We start from the raw sequence: 17,025 nt of genomic DNA on the forward strand, positions 1-17,025 counted from the left end.
CCCCACCTCAGCTGGCCTCACGCACTGCTGGCGTGGTTGAACCCCAGCCTCACGCACACAGGGGTGCTCAGAGGCACGAGCCCGTCCCTGGCACGTGCGGAGGCAGAGCACTGCAGCGGGCACAGTGACTGCCTGGCCTCCTGCTGCCCCTGCCAGAGGCTGGCAGCACCTCAGCCCGGGGGTGTCGCGCCCTGCTCGGCACCTCGCGGAGATGGCCCTCGTCATGAGCAATGGGCACGGGGACCTCGGTTCAAGGAAGCACGTTGCAGTGGTCTCCACAAATCCATAGCATTTGATGGAGGCCAGCACCATCACAGAGTGCCCGTTGCCTGCCCCTGCCTGCGCTCACAGGACTGCCACGCAGCACGGCGGTGACCAAGCTGCCAGAGCACTCAGGCCTTACACCAAGGCAGGGGGTCAGAAGGAGGGTGTGGAAGTGGAAGGAGGACAGCACTGGAGAGCCAAGGGGTGGTGTTCCCTGGCAGTGCTGCCATGCCAGGAATTTTTTCCCCTCCGTCTGTGGGTACAGGAACTGTCCCTGCAGCTCCAGAAAGGCCTTGGAAGAAAGAATCCCAGGAAAAACATAGTGGTTTAATGGCCCTTTGGCTTTGTTAGATGAGGAGAGAGCAGGGCACCTTCAGAAAAGAAAATCAGAGAAGGAATTAGAATGGGGACGACACCTTTATCAGAAATGAAATACCCTGAGAAACTAGAACACATTCAGAAGACACTCTGGGTCTGTGATAAATTACATTATAAATGTTATTCAAAATTTTATTCCTTCAGAAGAAGATACAGTTATCAGTTTGCACATTGCACCCTTGAGCTCCTGGTTCCTCATGCTGTAGATGAGGGGGTTCAGTGCTGGAGGCACCACTGAGTACAGAACTGCCACCACCAGGTCCAGGGATGAGGAGGAGATGGAGGGGGGCTTCAGGTAGGCAAACATGGCAGTGCTGAGAAAGAGGGAGACCACGGCCAGGTGAGGGAGGCACGTGGAAAAGGCTTTGTGCTGTCCCTGCTCAGAGGGGATCCTCAGCACAGCCCTGAAGATCTGCACGTAGGACAGCACAATGAAAACAAAACACCCAAATAATAAAGAGGCACAAGCCACAAGAAGCCCCACTTCCCTGAGGTAGGTGTGTGAGCAGGAGAGCTTGAGGATCTGTGGGATTTCACAGAAGACCTGTCCCAGGGCATTGCCTTGGCAGAGCGGCAGTGACAGTGTATTGGCCGTTGCAGCGCAGCATTGAGAAACCCACTGGCCCAGGCAGCTGCTGCCATGTGGACACAAGCTCTGCTGCCCAGCAGGGTCCCGTAGTGCAGGGGCTGGCAGATGGCCACAAAGCGGTCATAGGCCATGACGGTGAGGAGAGAACACTCTGCTGAAAGGAAAAAGACAATCAGGAAGAGCTGTGCAGCACATCCTGAGTAGGAGATGTCCCTGGTGTCCCAGAGGGAGTTGGCCATGGCTTTGGGGACAATAGTGGAGATGGAGCCCAGGTCGAGGAGGGAGAGGTTAAGGAGGAAGAAGTACATGGGGGTGTGCAGGTGGTGGTTGCACACTACGGTGGTGATGATGAGGCCGTTGGCCATGAGGGCAGCCAGGTAGATGCCCAGGGAGAGCCAGAAGTGCAAGAGCTGCAGCTCCCGCGTGTCTGCAAATGCCAGGAGGAGGAACTGGGTGATGGAGCTGCTGTTGGGCATCTGCTGCCTCTGGGCATATGATCCTGTCACAGGAGAAAAAGACAGTGATAATTTAGGGGAGACTTCTGCAAGCAAAATCAAAGCCATTTCCCACAGACCCCCCATCACACACAGACATCCCTCTCTTTTCTCGGAGACCTTCCTGCAGCTGTGTGGCTGCAGCCCTGCTTGGTGCTGGCCGTGTGGGCGATGAAGAGCAGGGCATCTGCCCACGGGCTCTTGACCAGCCAGCCCCACTCTGCAGGAGTGGGTGGGAGCAGGGACCAGTCCTGGTGTTTAACTTTGTCCTGTGAAACCAGTGCCAACGCAGAAGGGCTGGTCAGCGTCTGCAGCGCCAGTGCTAAGGAACGGGAAGGGTGAAGGCATTTTAAGGGAGTTTTAGTTTTTTTCACAGCTCCCCCCATCTCTCCTGTTGCGTATTCTCGGATGTCAGAAAAGCAGAGCATTTTTGCTGCCCTCAGGTGGAACAGAGTGAGGTCTGTGAGGCAAGAGGATTGCCTGTGGGTGAGTGCACAGTGAGGGGAGGTGGTCTGTCCTGCTGGTTCCTGGTTTCTATGGGCTTGCACCTTCCTGAGATGAATGGTGGCCACACTCCCATGTTACCCTGAAATACCACAAGGCACTGCTGAGAACAGGCTGACCCACCACAGACCAGTAAAGGTTGTAGACTTTCATCAGAACTCAGCATCCCACCCACAGCAAAGGATACACAGCTCATTTCACCCACCCCAACAGCGTTTTCTCCATCACAGAAACGCCTCTACGTGGGGCTTTCAGATCACTAATGGGTGCGATGGGACAGGTTTCCATTCTGGAGGGCAACTCACTGCTCGGAAGGGAACTTTAAGGAGGTAGCCAAGTGCCCTAACAAGAGCATCAGGTTCAGGGAGAACCAGCCCATTGCCCAGCCCCACATAGGGCATTGCCCACAGCCCCACAGGTGAGAGGAAAGCTGGGACACCTGTTCCCATGGACACACCTGCAGGAGAGGACCCACAAGGTCAGAGTGTGACTCTGCAGCTGAAACACCCATCCCCAGAGAGCCTGACAGCAAGAGCAAGAGAATAAAACTAACACCAAAAGGCAGAGAAAGAAGTAAAATTGCACTGACGGTCTAGGTAAGAGTGTCCAGGGCGAGCGTGCCAGGCACTGAGGGCAGCGCTGCCCTTGCCCAGCTCTGCTCGCCACCTCCCACACACCAACATTGCTGGGCAGCTGCTCTCAGCCCCTGTGCTCTGCAGAGGGACCGGGGCACGTGGCTGCAGAGCTGCACCGCGGCTCTGCTGGAGCTCTGGCTGCAGAGGGGGTGGCTCACACCTCGGGACCCCCAGCCCTGAGGGCAGAGGCTTTGCTGGGGGAAGAGCAGCCAGGGGGATGCCTCAGAGAAAGGGGTCTGCACTGCACATGGTCAGAGAGAGCTTTCTGATTCTCCTTTCAACAACAATTCTGTCTGAAGTTTCCTATCAGTCCTTGCAATATCCTGGATGTCAGGAGATTTTCCTTGTGGGAGGTATCTCCCTGTGCCAGGTCTTTCCCTGTCAGTGCTCACAGATCCCATCTCTGCCTCTGTGCACTGGCCCCGCACAAACGTGCCTCTCTGCAGGGCACTGGCTGGGCGCAGGGTCCTGTCCGCAGGGGGAAAAGGGCAGCTCAGAACGACCCTGATGGCTCCAGCAAAGGTGCTGCTGCTGCTGTTCATAGGTGGAGGAGTGGCTGAGGGCACTTCAGGAGGCTCCTGGCAGACCTCCTCATCACTCACAGTTACAGCTGGCAGTCTCAGGGACATCTTCAAACTCGAGATCTCCATTAACATTTCTGCCTTCCCTCTCCTGCCCCCAACAACAGAAAGCTGAAAACACAGATTGAGGAGAGCCCTGGATTTATCATAGCAAACCCTGCGCTGACCTTCGATACGAAAAGTCTCATCCAGACATATTCTGAGGGTAACCTATCCTTGTAAGCAGCGCTCAGCCATGCAGCACACTCTCAACAGCAGAGAGATCCGTCCATATCGGGGCTCAGTCCATACTCCCCCAGAGCTGTGGGGAGCCCCCCGGCAGGCTGAGAGCTGCCCCTGGCAGGCGGCAGAGCCCCTGCCCCAGCACAGAGCCCCCGCGGCTGCAGGGACCCTGCTGGCAAGGACAGCCCTGGGCACCCCTGCCTGCACAGCCACCTTCACAGCCCTGCAGCCGGCCCTGGCACAAGGCAGCCCACATGCCCTGGCCCTCCCACGCTGCAGCAGGGAAGCCCTGCTCTGCAGCACACTGGCCTCCTCCACAGCAAAAGGCTCCCACACGGTCCCACAGGCTGGGGGGGGCCCAGCTGCTGCAGACCCGGCTAGCAACTGCAGAGGCATTGCCCTGCAGCCACACACTTACCGGCTCAAGGGCTCTGCAGATTTCTCCAGCAGGGAGCTCTCAGCAGCCTCCCACCAAGGTCTGCTTTTGAGCTCTCCCTGCCTCCCTCCTCTGCCCCTCTGGGCTCCCTCCAGCTGTCCCTGGGGCTGCAGGGGAACCTGCTGGGCAGCAGGATGAGGCAATCCCTCATGGGCCTTGCCTCACCTGGGGGGACACACTTATTTCCAGCACTGGCAATTCCCTTACTAGAAAAAGTTTTCTGCATGAGCATCAACTTTTGTTAACCCATTCCTAGACAGGACACCAGTAAGACTGCAGCAAAGGATCCAAGTACTCCTAACGGAGTGTGTGTGTACGTGTGTGTCTGGTGGTTCTGCAGGCAGGGCAGGGAGGATGTCCTCAGTGCTTCAGTAAGCCCTGCAGAGCCCATTTCAGCACTTCATTGCACAGTCCGAGGGCTCAAGACTCAGCTCTCCTTTGCCCAGGCCACGTCTCTGCTCTGAAGCAAAGCCTTTGCACCCACGGGCTCGGGGACACTTGGTACCAGTTGCCTTATGGCCAGGCAGAGCTGGGCTGGTGCCACAGCTGGGGGGCTTCAGCCCAGATGTGGAGCAGTGCTTTCACACTAAGACGAGGGGTTTCCTCAGACTCTTGGTTTTTAATGAGCCTGGCAGTTTCCGAAGACAGACGAGACCCTTGTGTCTGACCAACCTGCCCACGACCTGCGCTTTGACAGCCCACTGTATCCGAGGGTGACTCTACCAACCTATCCAGGAACCCCGCTGACAGCATCATTGAGTCAGAGCCCTTAAAACCCCTACTCACATCTCCAGAGACTTATAGAAAATGAACTTCAGCTGAAGATTTTTATTATGCAAGTTTGTGACAGAGTAAGGTTCAAAGAATGCAAGTAATGGTAGACTGACTGCAAAACACGCTTAAAGCAACACCCTGAGCAACAGCTACCGTGAGTTAGTGCTAGCATAAAGTTCTTACCCTATAGGCGTCCCTAGGGGGAATGACAGGTTCAGCCCATCCACTGATCCCAGAAGTTCCCATGGAGTCTCCACTCACTTATTCCCTCATTGTCCACTTTGACACTTCATAGCACCTTGCTTATTAATTTACCTACACGGGATATGTTACAAGTTTCTCACTCGTGATGTACATTAGTGCTCACCCTCAGGCAGCACCACGGAAGGCTTTCACTGACTGCACATGCTCCCCAAGCGGGGTTTTGCCCTCGTTTGAGGGCTGTTTGACTTGGAGGTTGCAAACTGTCACTATCACAGTTACCTTTGTCTTACTATTGACTGGGGTGGGTTTGGTTTGTGTTTTTGGTTTTTAGGTGTGTTAGGTGGTTTTACAGGCAGGGGCGGGGAGGATGTCCTCAGTGCTTCAGTAAGCCCTGCAGAGCCCATTGCAGCACTTCATTGCACAGTCCGAGGGCTCAAGACTCAGCTCTCCTTTGCCCAGGCCATGTCTCTGCTCTGAAGCAAAGCCTTTGCACCCACGGGCTCGGGGACACTTGGTACCAGGTTGCCTTATGGCCAGGCAGAGCTGGGCTGGTGCCACAGCTGGGGGGCTTCAGCCCAGATGTGCAGCAGTGCCCTCAGCCAGGGGCCCACGCAGAGGCAGCTGGAGCCCGTCCTGTTGCAGACAGAGCTGTGACACTGAGGGAACCAAGTGCAAAGGCAGGTGGCAGAGCTCAGCACAGCTGCTCGGCAAGGACAGCAGCCTCCAACAGGTCCAACATTGAAAATGGAGTTTATGCTTCTGGGGCAATTCCAGGGCACCTGAAGGAGCGTTCCCTCCTTCTGCACAGGCCACAGCCTGCCAGTGTGTGACCTGGGGCCTGCACTCTGCTGCTCTCCTGCCTCACTCCCCCTGGGAGATGAGACTCCACCATTTCTTTGCTCCTAGAACCAAGGTGGACACGAATGATGCAGGGTTTCAGATCCAGGGGAGCATCACAGCTGCTGGCCCATCTGGCAGCTGTGCTAGAATGCCCATGCAAAGAACCTGCAGACACCTAAAGGAGCATTGTCACTGTGCTGCCCTGTGACTGTCGGCAGGTGGTTACTTGACCACTGGCTTGCAGGATCCCACCAAGCCTCTGTCTCGCTGCTCCCCTCCTTCTTCACTCACCTTGATGTCTATAGGGTTGTTCTCTCACATAATTCTCATTCCTCTCCCGTTGTGTTTTGTCCTTTCTGCCATAGGGGATCACAGAGGTGCCACTAGAATTGCTTCTTGGCTCAGGTTTGGGCAGGGGCTGGTCCATTTTGGAGTCAAATGAAAGTGGCTGTTATGGCCATGGAGTCAGCTCTTGGTCTCTTCTCACCTCTGCCAGCCCTACAAACACCTCCAAACCACTCCCAAACCCCTGCCGTGTAAACACACAGGATCTCTAAATTCCCCAAGAAGATGTCAGGTTATTGATCCTAAGGCTTCCTCAACGCTGCTTAAATAAGACTTTTCCCCTTCCTCTCCCTGATTTAGGTTATTTCAGAGCAGAGTTACCCTGAACCACACCTGTGTCACCTGGGCCAAGCTCAGACATGTAACAACAAAAATAATAATGGGTACCAAGTGTCCAAGGTCACACGCCAGCAAAATGTTTTGCTGCAGTGCATGCTGGGGTGGTGGGCAGAGGTCACTGTGAAGGTGAAATGAGATGTCCCTAAGGAGAGCAATCCATGCTGTCCCTGGGACCACAGACATGCAGGGCTGGACTGTGCAGTGCTGCAGGAGAAGGCATTGCTGCCAGTGATGCCTCTGCAGCCCCAGAGGACATGTGGTTCCGGTGAACCTTATATCCAGAAAGGACAAGGTGCTTTTGATTGTGTCCTTGACCATGGACATCTCGTGATGTAGGGACACTTTGAAAATCATTGGTCTGTTTCTCTATTGCCTCAGCACAGCGATGACTTTCAACAGTGCTGGCTAACTGGGGAGGCCCAAGAAGGCTGAATGTTAGTCAAGTGGTGCCCACCTACAGGAAGGGTAGGAGACAGGATCGAGATAACTACAGGCCTGTCAACCTGATCTTAGTGCCAGGGAAGGTTGTGGAGCTGATCATCCTGAGCGCCATCGCACAGGAGCCGCAGGAAAACCAGGAGGTCAGGACCAGCCTGTTGCAGAATGGATGAAAGAGAACGGCCACGGTACTATGGAAGGACTGTGTGATACGACTTTTTGACATAAGTCTGGCTTAGGTCTGAGTGAACCAAACTAGGCCGCAGAGAGAAAAAAAACACTAAGAAGCTCAGCTGCAGTGGAAAGTTACCAGGATTACGAAAGAGAGAAGAGAGATAAGATTGTGCTGACCTTGTACAAAAACAGAAAAACAACTTTAAGGGAGTAAGCATGAAGAACAAGGTGTAACCCGAACCCGCTGTAGCTATCCGCTGTAACCGCAAATAGGAGGATGTATAAAAATGTAATCCTTTAGAGCTTAGCCAATTAGCAGATGATTTGTAGGCATAAAATTAACTGGAACTGTATATAAGACATAATCGCGCCGCAATAAATTGAAGCTTGCTTTATCACTCACACTGAGTCGGCCGCTTGCTTCCCCTCGCTCGTCGCAAGTGGCGCCCGAACAAAGGACACCCAATCCTTGTTCTTCACCGGACAGCGAGGACGCAGAAGCACTGGTAGCAGCGACCAGGGAGCGAAGATCGACTGATGCAGGCATCGTAACTCGATCCGTGCTTGAACCGACGTTAATCAAGGAAAGGTTCGCCGTCCGTGAGTGTCTACCCAGAGAAAAGGCTGCGTCTTAATCAAGGAAAAGGACTATTTTAAGCGCGCTATGGAAAAAGAGGTAGCACTTTTATGATGCTTTTTAGAAAAGCGGGGAGTAGGCCCTTTAAAAGATCTGGCCAGGTTAATTACTATGGGTAAAGCGAAAGGATATTTTACAGATCCTGAGCATATGTTTGAAGTAGATGAATGGCGTAATTATGGAGATTGTTTATGGGATTTAGTAATTGATGATGATAAAGTTGCTAAGAATTGATGAAATCATGGCATGAAGTAACTAATTGTGTAAAAAGATATCAAGCAGAGCGCCTTGCTGTGGCAGTAACAAGCCGACTTGCAAGCGCAGATCCTAATGCAGGAAAAATTATGCTATGTGAAAATCACATTCCAATACCCTCTTTACCACAAACAGTGCTCTCTGTACCACCTATAGACCCTTCGTGTCCGTCCCCCCCCCCCCCCCCCCCCCCCCCCCCCCCCGCCCCCCTCCGGCACAGTAGCCTCGGGGAGGCCAGAGGGCGGGGACACATTTGACGAAAGTGCTGCTGAGGAAGAAAATAGCAGTGAGCAGTCAATACAAAATTCTAAAAAAAAAAAAAAAAAAAAAAAAATACAGTAAAGAAACTGGTGCGTTCTACGCACATTAATTGGCAAAAAATAGCACAAGAAGCGGCTGCTCAGGGAATATTTTATATTGCTGATCAAGACAACCCCCTACAAGCTTTCCCTGTAACGTATCAGATGAATGCCGCTAACCAAAGACAGGGAACCTGGGAGGCTTTGATTGGAAAATATTAAGTCAGTTACGTAGTACAGTGAATGAGTCAGGCCTCCACAGTGAGCCCACCAGATACACCTAACTTTATGAAAGGGCAGTTATTGTGCCAGTGTATTCTGGAGAATACTAACAGTTACACCAAAGGCATTTTAGTAACCCTGCCCTTAGATTCTTCTGTAGAAACAATGCTAGAGCGAATGAGTCGGGTGCCAGTAGGTCAGCAAGCCTTGCTAGTGGAAGCAATCCAAGCAGTAGGGAGAGATTTAGTGCAAGCCCAAAGTCAGGCATTTGCAGCGCTTGCGCCTCTGCGCCCCCCTGGGGCTACCGCGCCCCCGAAGCCAGTGACCACCACGCGCCGAGACTTCCTCTGCTATCGATGCGGGAAGCCAGGACATACCCGTGACCGATGTCGACAACGTCAAGTGTGGTGCCGAAATTGTCAGCAAGGAACCCACAAGACCAACGTCTGTCGGCAGACGGGAAACGAGAAACCGAGCGCGAGGAGCCGCAGCGCGTCGACCCCAATCGCGACTCCTGTCACCTTCACGACACCCCCTCCAGGAGACATGACCAACTCTTATCGACAGACACCGTGTTACAACCCGCCACCCGAGGGAGCCTCGGCCTGGACCTGGCAACAGCAGTAGATACAACATTAATTGACAACCGAACACGAAAAATTGCAACTCGTGTCCGAGGACCTCTGATAATTAATGGACAAAGTTATGGTGCTCTATTATTAGGGCGGTCTTCTGGTAGTTTAAAAGGGCTGTTGTAAAGTGTTTTGCTTAGAGTAATAATTGTTAGCATTGCACTCGTATGTTTAAGCTATGTAAAGATGATGTTCCAATGTTTGTTATGAATAGGGATCCTTCAACTGGTTTGTGGAAAGGACCAGCAGAAGTGAAATATGCTGGAAGAGGTTATATGTGTGTACTTACTTCCACAGAACCACAGTGGATCCCAGCAAAGTGGACCAAAGCAGCGGTGACCAATGTTCCAACAACCAGTGACAGTTGTGATTAATCTTTTAGTGTAAATTTATCTATATTCTAATCATGATGTTAACAGCTGTTGTGCTAATTAATCTTATTGTTATAGGTGTAGCTTTTGTATCTAAATCACTGTTTGATGTGCGGGAAAATGTATGGGTAACCTTAAGCAGAGCTGTCAACACAACCACATTTTGTGCAAGCGTGTCAACTCCTAGTGTACCCTTTTTAACTTGTTTAGTAGGTGTGCCATTAAATGACTCAGATTGGATCACCCTTAACCAGTCTCTTAGCCAGACAAAGATTACCCAGTTAGCTCGAGGTTCAAATATGAGTGAGTTTTTTGATAAATTTGATAATTGGGATGACAAACTTTCTATTGGTCCTAATCCTCAAGAAATTGAACTAGTTGACTCATTGAATGCCTCTTATTGTGTATATCTAAATTCTTCTAAGTATCCTTGTGCTGGTGAAAGTTCTGCCACACCTTGTAATGCAACTGTTAGCACTCTTGTATACCCAATTGGAAATCAGTCTATTTGGAGTGGTTGGTGTAACCATACCAGTCAAAACCTGTCAAATCCTGCCCCTGGACTATTATATCCTAGAAAGTTACCCCCTGGTCTATTTTTTATTTGTGGTAATAGAGCATGGAATGGAATACCCTCAATGCCTGTAGGGGGTCCATGTACCATTGGTCGCTTAAGTTTAGCTTTACCACATCATCATCCTAACAAATCAAATCCAACAAGATGGAAAAGAGATGTTATACAAACTCTTCAAAACACCTGTGACGATAGTATACAACTTTGGAATAAATGGGAAGTATTTTTTACTTCGTTTTTTATCCCAGGTGCTGCTGCTGCTCGAGCCCATAAAAACTTAGAAACACTGTCTTGTTGGATAGTTAAACAAGCCAACCTCACCAGCCGGGTACTATCAGACCTAGCTGATAGCCTAACCACTGTTCAACATGCCGTTTTACAAAATCGCATGGCCACTGACTTTCTATTATTAGCACATGGACATGGCTGTGAAGATTTTGAAGGCATGTGTTGTATGGACCTTGAAGACAATTCCAGCTCCATACACAAAGAAATTAAACAGTTGATGGAACATTCTCAAAAGATTCAACAAGATGTTGGATTCTTTGGCCTAGAAAGTTTAGCAAATTGGTTTGGAATAGGAGGCTGGTTAAAGGGACTTTTACAAAGTGTATTACTTATAGTGATAATTGTTGTCATCGGATTTATATGTTTAAGTTGTGCTCTCTCCTGTATTCGAAAATTGTTTGAACGTGTAACTGGACCAGTTTTCCTTGTCCAAAAAGAAAAAGGGGGAATTGTTGCAGAATGGATGAAAGAGAACGGCCACGGTACTATGGAAGGACTGTGTGATACGACTTTTTGACATAAGTCTGGCTAAGGTCTGAGTGAACCAAACTAGGCCGCAGAGAGAAAAAAACACTAAGAAGCCCAGCTGCAGTGGAAAGTTACCAGGCTTGTGAAAGAGAGAAGAGAGATAAGATTGTGCTGACCTTATACAAAAACAGAAAAACAACTTTAAGGGAGTAAGCATGAAGAACAAGGTGTAACCCGAACCCGCTGTAGCTATCCGCTGTAACCGCAAATAGGAGGACGTATAAAAATGTAATCCTTTAGAGCTTAGCCAATTAGCAGATGATTTGTAGGCATAAAATTAATTGGAACTGTATATAAGACATAATCGCGCCGTAATAAAATGAAGCTTGCTTTATCACTCACACTGAGTCGGCCGCTTGCTTCCCCTCGCTCGTCGCATCTACCTGCTTTCTGGGCAGAGATGGGGAATCGCTGACTTTTGGAGTCGGCTGGTGACAAAATGTTCCAAACACACCCCATGCACAACTCCACCGGGGAAGGTGCCAGAAAGGACTTCTGTTGCTTGTTCTGACACTGCCCCGGTAGCCAGATGAAAAACACCACAAAAGTGGTTCTACCTGCTTTCTGGGCTGAGATGGGGAATCGCTGACTTTTGGAGTCGGCTGGTGACAAAATGTTCCAAAGACACCCCATGCACAACTCCCCCGGGGAAGGTGCCAGAAAGGAGTTCTGTTGCTTGTTCTGACACTGCCCCGGTAGCCAGATGAAAGACACCACAAAAGTGGTTCTACCTGCTTTCTGTGCTGAGATGGGGAATCGTTGACTTTTGGAGTCGGCTGGTGACAAAATGTTCCAAAGACACCCCATGCACAACTCCACCGGGGAAGGTGCCAGAAAGGAGTTCTGTTGCTTGTTCTGACACTGCCCCGGTAGCCAGATGAAAGACACCACAAAAGTGGTTCTACCTGCTTTCTGGGCTGAGATGGGGAATCGCTGACTTTTGGAGTCGGCTGGTGACAAAATGTTCCAAACACACCCCATGCACAACTCCACCGGGGAAGGTGCCAGAAAGGAGTTCTGTTGCTTGTTCTTACACTGCCCCGGTAGCCAGATGAAAGACACCACAAAAGTGGTTCTACCTGCTTTCTGGGCTGAGATGGGCAATCGCTGACTTTTGGAGTCGGCTGGTGACAAAATGTTCCAAACACACCCCATGCACAACTCCCCCGGGGAAGGTGCCAGAAAGGAGTTCTGTTGCTTGTTCTGACACTGCCCCGGTAGCCAGATGAAAGACACCACAAAAGTGGTTCTACCTGCTTTCTGGGCTGAGATGGGCAATCGCTGACTTTTGGAGTCGGCTGGTGACAAAATGTTCCAAACACAGCCCATGCACAACTCCCCCGGGGAAGGTGCCAGAAAGGAGTTCTGTTGATTGTTCTGACACTGCCCCGGTAGCCAGATGAAAGACACCACAAAAGTGGTTCTGCCTGCTTTCTGGGCTGAGATGGGGAATCGCTGACTTTTGGAGTCGGCTGGTGACAATATGTTCCAAACACACGCCCTGCACAACTCCCCCGGGGAAGGTGCCAGAAAGGACTTCTGTTGGTAGTTCTTACACTGCCCCGGTAGCCAGATGAAAGACACCACAAAAGTGGTTCTACCTGTTGCAGAATGGATGAAAGAGAACGGCCACGGTACTATGGAAGGACTGTGTGATACGACTTTTTGTCATAAGTCTGGCTAAGGTCTGAGTGAACCTAACTAGGCCGCAGAGAGAAAAAAACACTAAGAAGCCCAGCTGCAGTGGAAAGTTACCAGGCTTGTGAAAGAGAGAAGAGAGATAAGATTGTGCTGACCTTGTACAAAAACAGAAAAACAACTTTAAGGGAGTAAGCATGAAGAACAAGGTGTAACCCGAACCCGCTGTAGCTATCCGCTGTAACCGCAAATAGGAGGACGTATAAAAATGTAATCCTTTAGAGCTTAGCCAATTAGCAGATAATTTGTAGGCATAAAATTAACTGGAACTGTATATAAGACATAATCGCGCCGTAATAAATTGAAGCTTGCTTTATCACTCACACTGAGTCGGCCGCTTGCTTCCCCTCGCTCGTCGCAAGTGGCGCCCGAACAAAGGACACCCAATCCTTGTTCTTCACCGGACAGCGAGGACGCAGAAGCACTGGTAGCAGCGACCAGGGAGCGAAGATCGACTGATGCAGGCATCGTAACTCGATCCGTGCTTGAACCGACGTTAATCAAGGAAAGGTTCGCCGTCCGTGAGTGTCTACCCAGAGAAAAGGCTGCATCTTAATCAAGGAAAAGGACTATTTTAAGCGCGCTATGGAAAAAGAGGTAGCACTTTTATGATGCTTTTTAGAAAAGCGGGGAGTAGGCCCTTTAAAAGATCTGGCCAGGTTAATTACTATGGGTAAAGCGAAAGGATATTTTACAGATCCTGAGCATATGTTTGAAGTAGATGAATGGCGTAATTATGGAGATTGTTTATGGGATTTAGTAATTGATGATGATAAAGTTGCTAAGAATTGATGAAATCATGGCATGAAGTAACTAATTGTGTAAAAAGATATCAAGCAGAGCGCCTTGCTGCGGCAGTAACAAGCCGACTTGCAAGCGCAGATCCTAATGCAGGAAAAATTATGCTATGTGAAAATCACATTCCAATACCCTCTTTACCACAAACAGTGCTCTCTGTACCACCTATAGACCCTTCGTGTCCGTCGTCGTCCCCCCCCCCCCCCCCCCCCCCCGCCCCCCTCCGGCACAGTAGCCTCGGGGGGGCCAGAGGGCGGGGACACATTTGACGAAAGTGCTGCTGAGGAAGAAAATAGCAGTGAGCAGTCAATACAAAATTCTAAAAAAAAAAATACAGTAAAGAAACTGGTGCGTTCTACGCACATTAATTGGCAAAAAATAGCACAAGAAGCGGCTGCTCAGGGAATATTTTATATTGCTGATCAAGACAACCCCCTACAAGCTTTCCCTGTAACGTATCAGATGAATGCCGCTAACCAAAGACAGGGAACCTGGGAGGCTTTGATTGGAAAATATTAAGTCAGTTACGTAGTACAGTGAATGAGTCAGGCCTCCACAGTGAGCCCACCAGATACACCTAACTTTATGAAAGGGCAGTTATTGTGCCAGTGTATTCTGGAGAATACTAACAGTTACACCAAAGGCATTTTAGTAACCCTGCCCTTAGATTCTTCTGTAGAAACAATGCTAGAGCGAATGAGTCGGGTGCCAGTAGGTCAGCAAGCCTTGCTAGTGGAAGCAATCCAAGCAGTAGGGAGAGATTTAGTGCAAGCCCAAAGTCAGGCATTTGCAGCGCTTGCGCCTCTGCGCCCCCCTGGGGCTACCGCGCCCCCGAAGCCAGTGACCACCACGCGCCGAGACTTCCTCTGCTATCGATGCGGGAAGCCAGGACATACCCGTGACCGATGTCGACAACGTCAAGTGTGGTGCCGAAATTGTCAGCAAGGAACCCACAAGACCAACGTCTGTCGGCAGACGGGAAACGAGAAACCGAGCGCGAGGAGCCGCAGCGCGTCGACCCCAATCGCGACTCCTGTCACCTTCACGACACCCCCTCCAGGAGACATGACCAACTCTTATCGACAGACACCGTGTTACAACCCGCCACCCGAGGGAGCCTCGGCCTGGACCTGGCAACAGCAGTAGATACAACATTAATTGACAACCGAACACGAAAAATTGCAACTCGTGTCCGAGGACCTCTGATAATTAATGGACAAAGTTATGGTGCTCTATTATTAGGGCGGTCTTCTGGTAGTTTAAAAGGGCTGTTGTAAAGTGTTTTGCTTAGAGTAATAATTGTTAGCATTGCACTCGTATGTTTAAGCTATGTAAAGATGATGTTCCAATGTTTGTTATGAATAGGGATCCTTCAACTGGTTTGTGGAAAGGACCAGCAGAAGTGAAATATGCTGGAAGAGGTTATATGTGTGTACTTACTTCCACAGAACCACAGTGGATCCCAGCAAAGTGGACCAAAGCAGCGGTGACCAATGTTCCAACAACCAGTGACAGTTGTGATTAATCTTTTAGTGTAAATTTATCTATATTCTAATCATGATGTTAACAGCTGTTGTGCTAATTAATCTTATTGTTATAGGTGTAGCTTTTGTATCTAAATCACTGTTTGATGTGCGGGAAAATGTATGGGTAACCTTAAGCAGAGCTGTCAACACAACCACATTTTGTGCAAGCGTGTCAACTCCTAGTGTACCCTTTTTAACTTGTTTAGTAGGTGTGCCATTAAATGACTCAGATTGGATCACCCTTAACCAGTCTCTTAGCCAGACAAAGATTACCCAGTTAGCTCGAGGTTCAAATATGAGTGAGTTTTTTGATAAATTTGATAATTGGGATGACAAACTTTCTATTGGTCCTAATCCTCAAGAAATTGAACTAGTTGACTCATTGAATGCCTCTTATTGTGTATATCTAAATTCTTCTAAGTATCCTTGTGCTGGTGAAAGTTCTGCCACACCTTGTAATGCAACTGTTAGCACTCTTGTATACCCAATTGGAAATCAGTCTATTTGGAGTGGTTGGTGTAACCATACCAGTCGAAACCTGTCAAATCCTGCCCCTGGACTATTATATCCTAGAAAGTTACCCCCTGGTCTATTTTTTATTTGTGGTAATAGAGCATGGAATGGAATACCCTCAATGCCTGTAGGGGGTCCATGTACCATTGGTCGCTTAAGTTTAGCTTTACCACATCATCATCCTAACAAATCAAATCCAACAAGATGGAAAAGAGATGTTATACAAACTCTTCAAAACACCTGTGACGATAGTATACAACTTTGGAATAAATGGGAAGTATTTTTTACTTCGTTTTTTATCCCAGGTGCTGCTGCTGCTCGAGCCCATAAAAACTTAGAAACACTGTCTTGTTGGATAGTTAAACAAGCCAACCTCACCAGCCGGGTACTATCAGACCTAGCTGATAGCCTAACCACTGTTCAACATGCCGTTTTACAAAATCGCATGGCCACTGACTTTCTATTATTAGCACATGGACATGGCTGTGAAGATTTTGAAGGCATGTGTTGTATGGACCTTGAAGACAATTCCAGCTCCATACACAAAGAAATTAAACAGTTGATGGAACATTCTCAAAAGATTCAACAAGATGTTGGATTCTTTGGCCTAGAAAGTTTAGCAAATTGGTTTGGAATAGGAGGCTGGTTAAAGGGACTTTTACAAAGTGTATTACTTATAGTGATAATTGTTGTCATCGGATTTATATGTTTAAGTTGTGCTCTCTCCTGTATTCGAAAATTGTTTGAACGTGTAACTGGACCAGTTTTCCTTGTCCAAAAAGAAAAAGGGGGAATTGTTGCAGAATGGATGAAAGAGAACGGCCACGGTACTATGGAAGGACTGTGTGATACGACTTTTTGTCATAAGTCTGGCTAAGGTCTGAGTGAACCAAACTAGGCCGCAGAGAGAAAAAAACACTAAGAAGCCCAGCTGCAGTGGAAAGTTACCAGGCTTGTGAAAGAGAGAAGAGAGATAAGATTGTGCTGACCTTATACAAAAACAGAAAAACAACTTTAAGGGAGTAAGCATGAAGAACAAGGTGTAACCCGAACCCGCTGTAGCTATCCGCTGTAACCGCAAATAGGAGGACGTATAAAAATGTAATCCTTTAGAGCTTAGCCAATTAGCAGATGATTTGTAGGCATAAAATTAATTGGAACTGTATATAAGACATAATCGCGCCGTAATAAAATGAAGCTTGCTTTATCACTCACACTGAGTCGGCCGCTTGCTTCCCCTCGCTCGTCGCATCTACCTGCTTTCTGGGCAGAGATGGGGAATCGCTGACTTTTGGAGTCGGCTGGTGACAAAATGTTCCAAACACACCCCATGCACAACTCCACCGGGGAAGGTGCCAGAAAGGACTTCTGTTGCTAGTTCTTACACTGCCCCGGTAGCCAGATGAAAGACACCACAAAAGTGGTTCTACCTGCTTTCTGTGCTGAGATGGGGAATAGTTGACTTTT

The 17,025-nt window shown here is 49.3% G+C and overlaps 1 pseudogene across 1 annotated transcript; it reads right to left on the bottom strand.

Annotated features, from left to right (window-relative positions):
• Positions 1-525: 525 nt before the first annotated feature.
• Positions 526-1,708, bottom strand: LOC308057589 (olfactory receptor 14C36-like; annotated as a pseudogene). The gene has a single exon. The product of its transcript is annotated as an olfactory receptor 14C36-like (transcript).
• Between the last annotated feature and the right edge of the window lie 15,317 nt (positions 1,709-17,025).

The sequence above is a fragment of the Falco punctatus genome (genome assembly GCF_963210335.1).
Source record: "Falco punctatus genome assembly, contig: scaffold_128, whole genome shotgun sequence".
Classification (NCBI taxonomy): Eukaryota; Metazoa; Chordata; class Aves; order Falconiformes; family Falconidae; genus Falco; species Falco punctatus.